The following is a 12,544-nucleotide window of genomic DNA, read 5'->3' as shown; positions in this document are numbered from 1 at the left end:
GTGCAGGAAGCTGAGCGCGGCAGTAACGGTGTGTGCCCTCTCCCCCACAGCTGGAGACAGTCTCAGTACTCGGCCAGATAAGGCTGAGCTCAGGTAAGGTTTAAAAAAAAAAAAAGACACAAGTAGAAGGGTTATTTGTAAGGCTTCCTCCGGGCTCAGCGTGCCTTTCCGACATTTGTTCCTGCTCCCGAGAGATTTGTGCATCAAAAGTCTCTGGCAGATAATATTATCCTGTGCCGCAATATTATTAGAAAAACCAACGTACTCCAAAGGATTTGGTGCGCTGAAAATATTTAATCTCGTAGCGGCATCAACCTCTGTCTATTTCTCTGTCTCCAGCAGATAGTAGAGGTGCATACCAGCAGCTCCTCACTATTTCTCTGTCTCCAGCAGATAGTGATGCATACCTGCAGCTCCTCAGTATTTCTCTGTCTCCAGCAGATAGTAGTGATGCATACCAGCAGCTCCTCAGTATTTCTCTGTCTCCAGCAGATAGTGATGCATACCTGCAGCTCCTCAGTATTTCTCTGTCTCCAGCAGATAGTAGTGATGCATACCTGCAGCTCCTCAGTATTTCTCTGTCTCCAGCAGATAGTAGTGATGCATACCAGCAGCTCCTCAGTATTTCTCTGTCTCCAGCAGATAGTGATGCATACCTGCAGCTCCTCAGTATTTCTCTATCTCCAGCAGATAGTAGTGGTGCATACCTGCAGCTCTTGGCTATGCTATCTGGAGTTACGTTTGCTCCCTGAGATGCAAGGTTCCATTTTTTGGGCCATCCCTCAGGTGGAACTGGGCGAAAGGGGGGGTTGGATACCCCTGGCAGTGATAGCCTGAGCGTCTGGGGACCCCCAATAGCCAGGGGACTGGCTCCCTCGGAAGCCCCGAAGCCTCCCTCTGGCTTCCCTGTTGGATAATCTTTGTTTTTCTATCTTTGATTTCATTAAGTTAAAAAAAAAAAAAAAAAAGGAGGCTATCCCTTTTATTTATTTTTTTCTGAGCTCAGCGGCACGGCCGGTTATCGGTCTGCTCAGCAATGCTGAGCCCGTAAGACCAATAGGTACTGGGGAGTTCCTGGAGGGGGGAGCAGGCTGCGTTTGTGCAGGGCCGTGGGAATTCCCTTCCCCAGCAGGGAGAGGTGTTTCCTTCCCGTGTTCGCTCGGTGGTGCTGAGCTAATTTTAGTGTGAGGGCCATTTTTGTTTCTGCTGCCAGCTTTCCCGCGCATCTGCTCAGAGGCCCAAGTTATTTTTGTTGCGTGCGCAATTTTGGGGAACTGGCTGTTTTTCTCGCACGATCACCGCACCAGCGCTGTTTCTCGGCCCGGAGGTCACTTGGAATTGCACTGCAACTGTTTTAATGGCAGACAAGCCACTTGTGGAGGCCTGCAAGGCCTGTGTCATTTGGTCAGCATATTTGGATTCCCTCTCCCTGTGCTCTTCCTATGCTTCAGGGGGAAAGGGCTCTTCTGGTAAGGGGTCTAAGCCCAAAAAGGCCATGCATTTGCCTGCTTCGAGGGCTGGAATCAGGGTCAGAGCTCCTGCTGCCTCCTCTGTGACTTCCAGGAAGGAGTTCAAGGATGATCCCTCTCCGCTTTCTCCCGCGGTCTGGGAGCCTGTTCAGGGAGACACATGGGACACAGAATCTGATTCCAGCTGTGAGGAGACAGGCCCAGGTGGTTTCTCGCCCGAGTTCATACTCCTGATGCATGAGGCCTTTTTGGCTAGGAAGTCAGCAAAACGTAAACTCCTGGATGGGGGTTGGGGCACCCTGAAACGGCCCAGGCTTCGTGATGAATCTTGGGGCTCACGTGCATCCGTGGCCCGTGAAGATTTGGGCGTCTCAGGGGACCTGCAAGGGGAGGAGGTTCCCTCCCCACAGGGCGACACCGTCGCTGACCTGAATGAGACCCTGGTGCTGGATTTGGATACCGGCGGGGATGATCAACTTCTGATGGAGACTGGGTCAGAAGGGGATGACACGTGGTTCTTTTGTTTAAAAAGGATGAGTTGTGGCTGCTTATCCTCCAGGTGTTGGAGGAGTTGGGGGTGAAGCTCACCCAGGAGGAGTCGGATAGAGAGGGTGTTAACCCAGTCCTGGACGGTCTCCGGGGCCCTCCCAGCACCTTTCCTATCTCGAAGAAAATCCAGAAGCTTATTAATCGGGAATGGGACTCTCCAGAGGTGGGCCGGGCTATGACAAAGCTGTATCCGGTGCTTGAAGAACATTTGGAACACCTTAAGACACCTAAGGTGGATGCCGCGGTATCAGCGGTCACTAAGAAGAATACCATCCTGGTGGCAGGGGCCGCTGCTCTGAGGGATGTGCAGGACCTCAAGTTGAACCTTCATTTCAAGCGCCTGTGTGAGGTTTCATCTTGGAGTCTTCGAGTGGTGGTCTGTGCGAACATGAAACAACGCGCCTGTTTGTGTTGGATTTAAAAACTTCAGGATCCGTGTTCCTCCGGAGTCATGATCCCTTCCTAAGTGGCCCGAATGGAGGCGGGAATCGCTTATGTAGCAGATGCTTTGTACGATCTGGTACGTACTGCAGCCCAGAGCATGGTTTCATCGGTAGCGGGTAGGCAGCTGCTGTGGCTTCGGAATTGGGCGGCGGACATGTCCTCCAAATCTCAGTTATGTAACCTTCCCTTTTGGGGGAAGCTTCTATTTGGAGAGGATCTAGACCAGCTTATGAAGTATCTCGGGGAAACCAAGGGTAACAAGCTGCCCGAAGATGATAAGCCTTTCAGAAAGTCCTTCGCTCTGTGTGCCTGTTTTCGGGATTCTTGAAGATTCAGGTCTGGGAGGAGTGTACCCTCCTCCAGTTCCTGACAGTCCACAGCTTGACAGCAGTCCTTTCGGGGCTCCAACAGGTCTGCAAGAGGTGGTTCTGGCCAGGGAGCTGGGACCGGTAAGTCTACCCAATGAAATCAGTCCCACCCACTCCTCGTTCATAGTGGTCGGGGGCAGGTTGCCCCATTTTTACGAGGAGAGGGTCAAAATCACCTCCAATCAGTGGGTCTTGGAGGTGATAAAGGACAGCTATGCCTTAGAATTTTCTCGCCATCTCAAGGACGCCTTCCTGAAATCGCGCTGCATTTCCAGCAACAAGCGGGCCGCGGTGGAGGACACCCTGTAAAGGTTGCTAGATCTGGAGGTGATTGTCCCAGTCCCGCTGGACGAGCAGGGAAGAGGAAGGAACTCCATTTACTTTGTGGTCCCAAAGAAAGAGGGTACACACTCCGTCCCATCCTGGACCTAAAACAGATGAACTCGAGCTTGAGGATTCCGCGTTTTCGAATGGAGACTCTAAGAACGGTCATCAAGGCCGTCCACAAAGGAGAATTCCTCACCTCCTTGGATCTCACCAAGGCCTACCTCCACATAGGAAGAGGAAGAGCCCGGATGTTGGTGGTCGACCGGGTGATGCTGACCCCCATCAGATGGGCAAGGTGTTCCTCACAATGGACAGGATGCGCAAATTACAGCAGCAAGTGCTTCACCTCCTACATCCTCAGAGTTTGGGACTATCTGCAGATTTTGGGCTCCATGGCATCGACATTGGAGTTAAAATGTGGGTCTTTGCTCACATGCGACTGTTACAGAGAACGTTACTATTCCGATGGAACCCAGGTCCAGCCTGGAGTGGTGGTTGTCGGAGACCAAATTTCAGAAGGGCATGCCCCTTGGTCCTGGATTGGGTGGTCATGTCGACGGATGCAAGCCTCCAGGTCCTGGTCCTGGTCCATCAATCGCCTTGAGACAAGAGCGGTCTGCAGGGCATTGGTGGAATTTCAACCTCAGGCTCGTGGGAGAATGGTTCGCGTCTTCTCGGACACCACCACCACAGTGGCATACCTCAACCGACAGGGAGGAACCAATCTTGGGTATTAATCAATACTGAGAAGCTGCAGCTGGCACACTTGGTATATAGCAATGCCTCAATGTTTTGTTCTCTGCCTCCATCTGCTAGTGGGAGTGCATAACCCAACTGGTCTGGACTGATCTGTGGTATTTCAGGAACGAAAATGAGCAGGTAAGATTCAGTTTTCCTATGGTGGTGGTTACAAGTGGATCATCTAAGAGGGAATGTCCCCCAAATCACCAGACTGGTTAGTACTCACGATGGATGCAAGCCTCCAGAGTTGGGGAGCTCACTGTCAGGAACTGAGAGTGCAAAGGCACTGGTCTGCAGAAGAGTCTCTCTGGACATTAATCGACTGGAAGCCTAGGCAGTCTGGTTGGTGTGCTTGCAGTTCAGCAGCAGGTTGCAATCTCAAGTGGTTCAGATAAGGTCAGACAATGCAACGAGAGTGGCTTACATCAATCAGCAGGGAGGAACCAAGAGCGGGCAAGTGTCGACTGGGTGAAGTGCATCTTCAGAAGATCGTGACCTCGCACGTTGCAAGAAAAGACAATCTAAGAGCAGACTTTCTCAACAGGGAGAATCTGGACCCAGGAGAATGGGTATTGTGAGACAAAGCGTTTCAGCTGATAGTGGATCACTGGGGCCTTCCATTTCTAGACTTGTTGGCGACTTCTCACAATGCGGTTTCCTCGATTCTTCATTCACAGAAGAAATCCGCAGTCCTTGGGTATCAATGCTCTCATGCAAGTATGACCAGAAGACGAGCTGCTGTATGCGTTTGCCCCATGGCCCATTTGGGCAAAATGGTTCAGAGGGTCGAGGGTCACAGAGGGATGGTGCTTTTGGTGGCACCGGATTGGCCCAGGAGACCATGGTATGTGGATCTGTGACAGCTCCTGGTAGACTTCCCCCCTCCGGTTTCCAGCGCACAGGATTCTTTATGGCAGGGACCTGTTTTTCACAAAGATCTGACTCTATTTTGTCTTACAGTATGGCCCTTGAAAAGGCTCGGTTACTGAAGCAAGAATATTCTACCGTGGTGATTGCCAACTTGCTAAGAGCGAGAAAGTTCTCCACTTCCTTAGCCTATGTGCGGATTTGGCAAGTGTTTGAGACTTGGTGTGAAGATTGAAATGTTCTTCCTTGTTCAGTTAAGATTCCGCTCATTTTGGAATTTTTGCAGGATGGATTGAATAAAGGGTTGGCCCTTAATTCCTTAAAGATGCAAGTAGCGGCTCTTGCCTGTTTCAGGGGTCAGATGAATGGTAAATCCTTATTGGCTCATCCAGATGTGGCCCATTTCTTGAAAGAGGTGAAACATCTTCGTCCTCCCTTGCAGTTACTGGTACCCTTGTGGAGTCTTAATCTGGTGTTGGATTTCTTAGCGGGCCATACATTTAGCCTTTGCTTGGGGTTACTGACCTTGAAAATGGTGTTTCTTGTGGTGATTTGTTCTGCGCATTGAATATCCAAGCTGCAGGCCTTGTTTTGCCACGAGCCATTCCTTCGGGTGACTCCAGAGGTGAACAGCTGCGTACTGTTCCTTCCTTTTTGCCAAAAGTGGTCTCATATTTTCACTTGAATTAGTCCCTTTCCCTGCCACCTCTGGATAGGGAGAGAGAGATGCAGGGGAATATTGCCTGTTACGACCCTTGCATGTCAAGAGACATATCGTGAGGTATCTGGAGGTTTCTAAACCTTTCCGGTAAATAGGGCAAGCCAGCTTTGCGGGCTACAATAGCTCGCTGGATTAAGGAAGTAGTCATGGCCATGTATGTGGATGCTGAAAAGCCGTTACCTAGTCAGGTTAGGGCTCATTCCACCAGGGCTCAGGCGGTTGTTTTGGGCGGAAGTTACATTGTTGTCTCCCTTTGACATTTGCTGAGCTGCGATGTGGTCCTCCTTGGACACCTTTTCCCAGGTATTATCGTTTGGATGTGCAAGCCCGGGAGGATGTAGTCTTTGCACGTGTGGTTTTGACAGGGCCGCAGGCAGCCTCCCGCCTTATTCGGGAGTAGCATCTCACTGGTTCTGAATTCATCTGTCTGGGCACTAGGAAATGAGAAACTACTACTTGCCTGATAATTTCCTTTTTCTTAGACCAGATAGATGAATTCAGCTTCCCACCCTTGGCTGCCGAATGATTGTATTATGGCCTTCCTGCGTGGCTACGTGTTTCAGAGGTTACTGGTAAGTGTTAGACCAATCTCTAGACCAGTGTTAATTTATTTAATTTTTATTTATTTAAACACGATATTCATTGAAACATCATATCGGTTTACATAGAACTAAACAGTGAAAGTACGTTGAACAGGGAGTTAAGAACTGGGGGGGGGGGTTATAACTTGTACAGAATTAGCGAAATAAGGTGGGGAGAATATATACATGGGTACAGTATTAATGTATGTGGAACAGGGAGTTAATAACGTGGGGGGGGTTTAACTTGTACAGTATTAAAGAGGTAAAGGTGGAGAGAAAAGATACAAGGGTACAGTATTAATATAATTGAGGTGGAGAAAATTTCCGGAAGTATCTACAAAGGTACAGGGATGTTGCAAATAAGGAGGGGAGAATTTACTGAACAATATTATTACAAGTATGGGGGAGATAAATTACTGGAATACATGGGTACAGTATAATGCATTCTTTGTCTGAGCTCAGTGCTTCCTGTTGGCTGAGTACTGAAATGGTTCTCTGTTATTAATCAAGTTTTTTGCTGGTCTGTCCACAGTTGGCTTTTGAAGAGAATACAGGCAGGCTGATGTCACTGTAGGGATATATATACTGTGACATCAGATTTGCTCCGTCTCCATATGCTGGTAAAGGTGCATAACACACTGGTGCTGAATTCATCTGTCTGGTCTAAGGAAAAGGAAATTATCAGGCAAGTAGTAATTTCTCAAACACCTCTCTGTTTCATATAGTGATAAGAACATAAGAAATTGCCATACTGGATCAGACCAAGGATCCATCAAGCCCAGCATCCTGTTTCCAACAGTGGCCAATCCAGGTTATAAGTACCTGGCAAGTACCCAAAAACTAAGGGGTAGATTTTAAAAGGGTGCGCGTGCTACCCGGCGCTCACACATGTACGCCCGATTTTATAACTTGTGCGTGCAAGTTATAAAATCAGGGCGTACATGTGTCCCTTCCCCTATCACCCCCACCCTTTCCCCCCTACCTTTTTCTATTTTTTGATTGCATTTCAAAACTTACTTCAGCCCTGGGGCTGAAGTAAGTTGCGCGCACCGGCCAACTGCCAGTGCGCGATCCCAAGAAGAGCGCAAATGGCCACTGTGCCTGGAGCCTCTGACCCGCCCCTGCCCAGCTCCGGACCGCCCCGCCTTGCCCCCGCCCCACCCCCTTCCCGCCCCTTTAGTAAAGCCCCAGGACTTACATACGCGTCGCCAGGCCTTTGAAAATCCACCCCTAAGTATATCCCATTCTACAGTTGCTAGTAAAAGCAGTGGCTATTTTCTAAGTCAACTTGCTATTAGGTAATGGACTTCTCCTCCAAGAACTCATCCAAACCTTTTTTAAACCCATCTACACTAAGTACATTAACCACATCTCCTGGCAACAAATTCCAGAGTTTAATTGTGTGTTGAGTGAAAAAGAATTTTCTGCATTTAGTTGTAAATGTGCTACTTGCTAACTTCATGGAGTGCCCCCTAGTCTTTCTACTATCCAAAAGAGTAAATAACCGATTCACATCTACCCGTTCTAGACCTCTCATGATTTTAAACACCTCTATCATGTCCCCCCTCAGCAGTCTCTTCTCCCAGCTGAAAAGTCCTAACCTCTTTAGTCTTTCCTCATAGGGGAGCTGTTTCATTCCCTTTATCATTTTGGTTGCCCTTCTCGTACCTTCTCCATCACAATTATATCTTTTTTGAGATGCGGTGACCAGAATTGTACACAGTATTCAAGGTGCGGTTTCACCAAGGAACGATACAGAGGAATTATGACATTTTCCGTTTTATTCACCATTCCCTTTCTAATAATTCCCAACATTCTGTTTGCTTTTTTGACTGCCGCAGCTCACTGTACCGACGATTTCAATGTGTTATCCACTATGACGCCTAGATCTCTTTCCTGGGTGGTAGCTCCTAATATATGGAATCTAACATCGTGTAACTACAGCATGGGATATACCTGAAGATAAAAAAAATCTTCATCTGGTAGTGCAGATGTTTGCTGTACTTTAGCAAACAGCTGTATACCCTTGCCCTCCCACATTTCTTTTAGTTTTGTGCATCCCTTTTCTTTCCATCTAGCAAAAGCAACCATCATAGTACTCTGCTCAAATTCCCTATTATGATGGCAGGATGTTCTGAAATTATATTTCCTATCACCTACTATAGAAGACCTCCATTTATCCCTTACTTTCATACAGGTCGATACAGTAAAGTGTGCTCCGTCGGAGCGCACTGTCAGCCTGCTCTGGACGCGTGTTTTCCCTTACCCCTTATTCAGTAAAGGGAGGAAAACACGCGGCCCACCCGCGGCACCTAATAGCGCCCTCAACATGCAAATGCATGTTGATGGCCCTATTAGGTATGCGCGCGCGATTCAGTAAGTAAAATGTGCAGCCAAGCCGCACATTTTACTCTAAGAAATTAGCGCCGACCCAAAGGTCGGCGCTAATTTCTTCCAGCGCCAGGAAAGTGCACAGAAAAGCAGTAAAAACTGCTTTTCTGTGCACCCTCCGACTTAATATCATAGTGATATTAAGTCGGAGGTCCCCAAAAGTAAAAAAAAGTAAAAAAAAAAAAAATAAATTTTGAATTCGGCCCGCAGCTGTCGGGCCGAAAACCGGACGCTCAATTTTGCCGGCGTCCGGTTTCCGAGCCCGTGGCTGTCAGCGGGCTCGAGAACCGACGCCGGCAAAATTGAGCGTCGGCTGTCAAACCCGCTGACAGCCGCCGCTCCAGGCCAAAAGGAGGCGCTAGGGACGCGCTAGTGTCCCTAGCGCCTCCTTTCCCTCGTTTGCACCGCGTCGCCTCATTTAAATACTGAATCGCCCGCACCGGCGAAGGGCCGGTGCGCGCGCCGGGAGAGCGGGCGTTCGTCCGCTCTCCCGCGGTCTTACAGTATCGACCTGATAGTCATTCCTGGAATAGGGGGCATCATAGCTGGTAAGAACCTTGCCTTTTTGGGTAGCCAAGTTAGCACTTCCAGTAGTGATCCACCCATCATAGCCCGATCTGTACAAACCCACTTTTTAATTTCTGTTTTTATGTCAGTCGTAACTGCTTTAAGCTGTAGGCAAAGAACTGCCAATCCCCCCTCTCCTTCGTTTGATACATCACTCTCCCCCGCTGCCCTGGTAGGTTTTCTTTTCCCTATGAATCTAAGCAGTTTTCTCTGCCATATTCTAAATGATTCCTCCAGGATGCTTATTGGGAGCGTCTGAAAGAAATAATCTTGGTAATATATTCGTTTTATAGCTTCAGACCTTCCAAGTGATGGGAGCTTTCCCTATCCCAGTGTAGTAGATCTTGTGTAATTTCTCTTCATTAGCCCCTCATAATTCAGCTTATATACAGGCCGATACAGTACAGTGCGCTTCGACGGAGCACACTGTTAACCTGCCCTTGGACGCGTGTTTTCCCTTACCCCTTATTCAGTAAGGGGCGGAAAACGCGCGTCCAACCCGTGGCACCTAATAGCGCCCTCAACATGCAAATGCATGTTGATGGCGCTATTAGGTATGCCCGCACAATACAGAAAGTAAAATGTGCAGCCAAGCCGCACATTTTACTTTAAGAAATTAGCGCCTACCCAAAGGTAGGAACTAGTTTCTGCCAGCACCGGGAAAGTGCACAGAAAAGCAGTAAAAACTGCTTTTCTGTGCTCCCTCTGACTTAAAATCATGGCGATATTAAGTCGGAGGTCCCAAAGGGTAAAAAAAAGTTAAACAAAAAAATTTTTTAAATGGGCCGGCGGCTGTCGGGCCGAAAACCGGATGCTCAATTTTGCCGGTGTCTGGTTTCCGAGCCCGTGGCTGTCAGCGGGCTCGAGAACCTACGCCGGCAAAATTGAGCGTCGGCTGTCAAACCCGCTGACAGCCGCCGCTCCTGTCAAAAAGGAGGCGCTAGGGATGCGCTAGTGTCCCCAGCGCCTCCTTTTGCCCATTTCTACTGCACCACCTAATTTAAATACAGAATCGCGGGCATAGGCAAGTGGCCTGTGCGCGCGCCGGGAGAGCGGGCGTTCGTCCGCTCTCCCGTGGACTTTACTGAATCGGCCCGATAATTGGCCTAAATGGGTGCCTGTTCTCACTTCAAGATATTTCAGACCTATTCTTACCACCTTAATTGGGAATCTAGTTTTTATAAATGCTATTTGGTTATCTGAAAATTAAATATTTAGCAGTTCTGACTTCTCTTTGTTGATTTTGTATTCCAAGACCCCGCCAAATCTCACTAGTTCTTTTATTAGAGGTGGAAGCTCTGATTGTGCTATTGTGAATAAAACATCAGCAAATAATGATAATTTATACTCTTCATCTTCTACTCAAAGACCAGGGTGCTGAATTTAAAAAAATATGGACTTTGTCGAAATGGGGAAGTAACTGGAGCTACAAATAAAGGACTGGGAGGAAAAGGAGGGGGTAGAACAGCAGTGGGCCAACCTAAAAGGAATAATCAAAAAGGCAACAAATAGATTGGTTAAACAAGTAAGAAAGAGCAAAAGAAAAAAAAAACAATCTGATACACTAAGAAAGTGGCTGAGATTATAAGAGCAAAAAAAAAACAGCATTCAGAAAATACAAAAGATCCCAAAACGTGGAACACAGGGAAGAATACTGGAGGAAACTGAGAGAAACAAAAATAGTAATCAGGAAAGCAAAAAGTCAGGCAGAGATAAACATTGCCAAAGAGGTTAAAAGAGGTAACAAAACATTTTTCAGATACATCAATGAAAAGAGAAGTCCAAAGAGGTATTCTGAAAGTAAAAGTTGACACAGATCATTGTATGGAGAAAGACAAAGAGATGGCAGAAATATTAAACAAATACTTCAGCTCAGTGTTCACCACAAAAGACCCAGGAGAAGGATCTCTGTTGGTTAAAAATATTGTAGAGGGGGGTGAAATAAAAGATATGCCTTTCATGCAAGAAAATGTATGGGAAGAGCTAGGTAAAATGAGACAAAGCCATGGGGGCCGGACGAGATTCACCCTAGGATACTCAAAGAACTCAGGGATGTGCTGGCAGGTCCTCTGTGCATCCTGTTCAATAGATCACTAGATGCGGGGGTTGAGCCTAGAGATTGGAGACGTGCGAGGGTGGTATCGCTACACACGAGTAGGAGTAGGAAAAAGGCTGGAAATTACAGGCCTGTTAGCCTCACCTCGGTGGTTTGCAAATTAATGGAGACACTGTTGAAAGAAAGGATAGCTATTTACAATCTGGAGGGTTGTTTGATCCGAGACAGCATGGATTCACCAAGGGAGGCCATGTTAGATGAATCTGATAGACTTCTTTGATTGGGTGACTAAGGAACTGGATCAGGGAAATGCACTAGATGTGATCTACTTGGAATTTAGTAAAGCTTTTGATATGGTCCCGCACAGAAGACTCATGAACAAAATGAGAAGTTTAGGGCTGAGTGACAAGATGGTGTTGTGGATTACAAACTGGTTGTCTGATAGAAGACAGCGTGTGATGGTCTATGGAAGCTACTCAGAACAGTGTTGAGTGGTATGATGCAGGGTTTGGTGCTAGGACCGGTCTTGTTTAATATCTTGTGAGGGACAGTGCTGAGGGAATAGAGGACAAAATCTACCTATTCGTGGATGACACAAAGACCTGCAACAGAGTGGACACTCTGGAAGGTGTGGACAGAATGAATAGAGATTTAAAGAAACTAGAGAAGTGGTCTGAAACATGGCAGCTGAAGTTTAATGCCAAGAAGTGCAGAGTCATGCATCTGAGGAGGGGTAACCCAAAAGAGTTATACAAGCTGGGGGGAGAAGGACTGATGTGCACGGAGCAAGAGAGGGACATTGGGCTGATAGTGTCTAGCGATCTGAATATGAAAAAATGTGACAAGGCGATAGCCAAGGCCAGAAGAATGCTGGGCTGCATAGAAAGAGAAGTATCCAGTAAAAAAAAAAAAAAAAGGAAGTGATAATTCCCTTGTACAGGTCCCTGGTGAGACCCCACCTGGAGTACTGTGTACAGTTCTGGAGACCGTACCTCAAAGGGGACAGAGATAGGATGGAGATGGACCAGAGAAAAGCAACCAGAATGGTGGGGGGGTCTCCACCAAAAGTCTTATGAGGCGAGGTTGAAGGTCCTCAATATGTACACCCTGGAGGAGAGGAGGAGCAGAGGAGACATGATACAGACCTTCAGATACTTAAAAAGCATAAATGATGCAACTTTAATAACAAACCTCTTTTGTTGGAAAGAAATAAGGAGAACTAGAGGTCATGGAATGAAGCTCCAGGGAGGATGTGTCAGATTGAATGTCAGGAAATATTTCTTCTCAGAGAGGGTGGTGGATGCATGGAACGCCCTACCGGAGGATGTGGTGAGGACTGGGACAGTGAGGGAATTCAAAAGGACATGAGATAAACACTGTAAATCCCTAGAGGCGAGGGAAGTGAAATGAGGAAAGAGGCACAGTCCTTCATACAGTTAAAAATAAATCTGACAGCAAAAGGC

This window comes from Rhinatrema bivittatum, chromosome 3, assembly GCF_901001135.1.
Source record: "Rhinatrema bivittatum chromosome 3, aRhiBiv1.1, whole genome shotgun sequence".
NCBI classification, from domain to species: Eukaryota; Metazoa; Chordata; class Amphibia; order Gymnophiona; family Rhinatrematidae; genus Rhinatrema; species Rhinatrema bivittatum.
Note: the sequence above shows the minus strand (reverse complement) of the source record.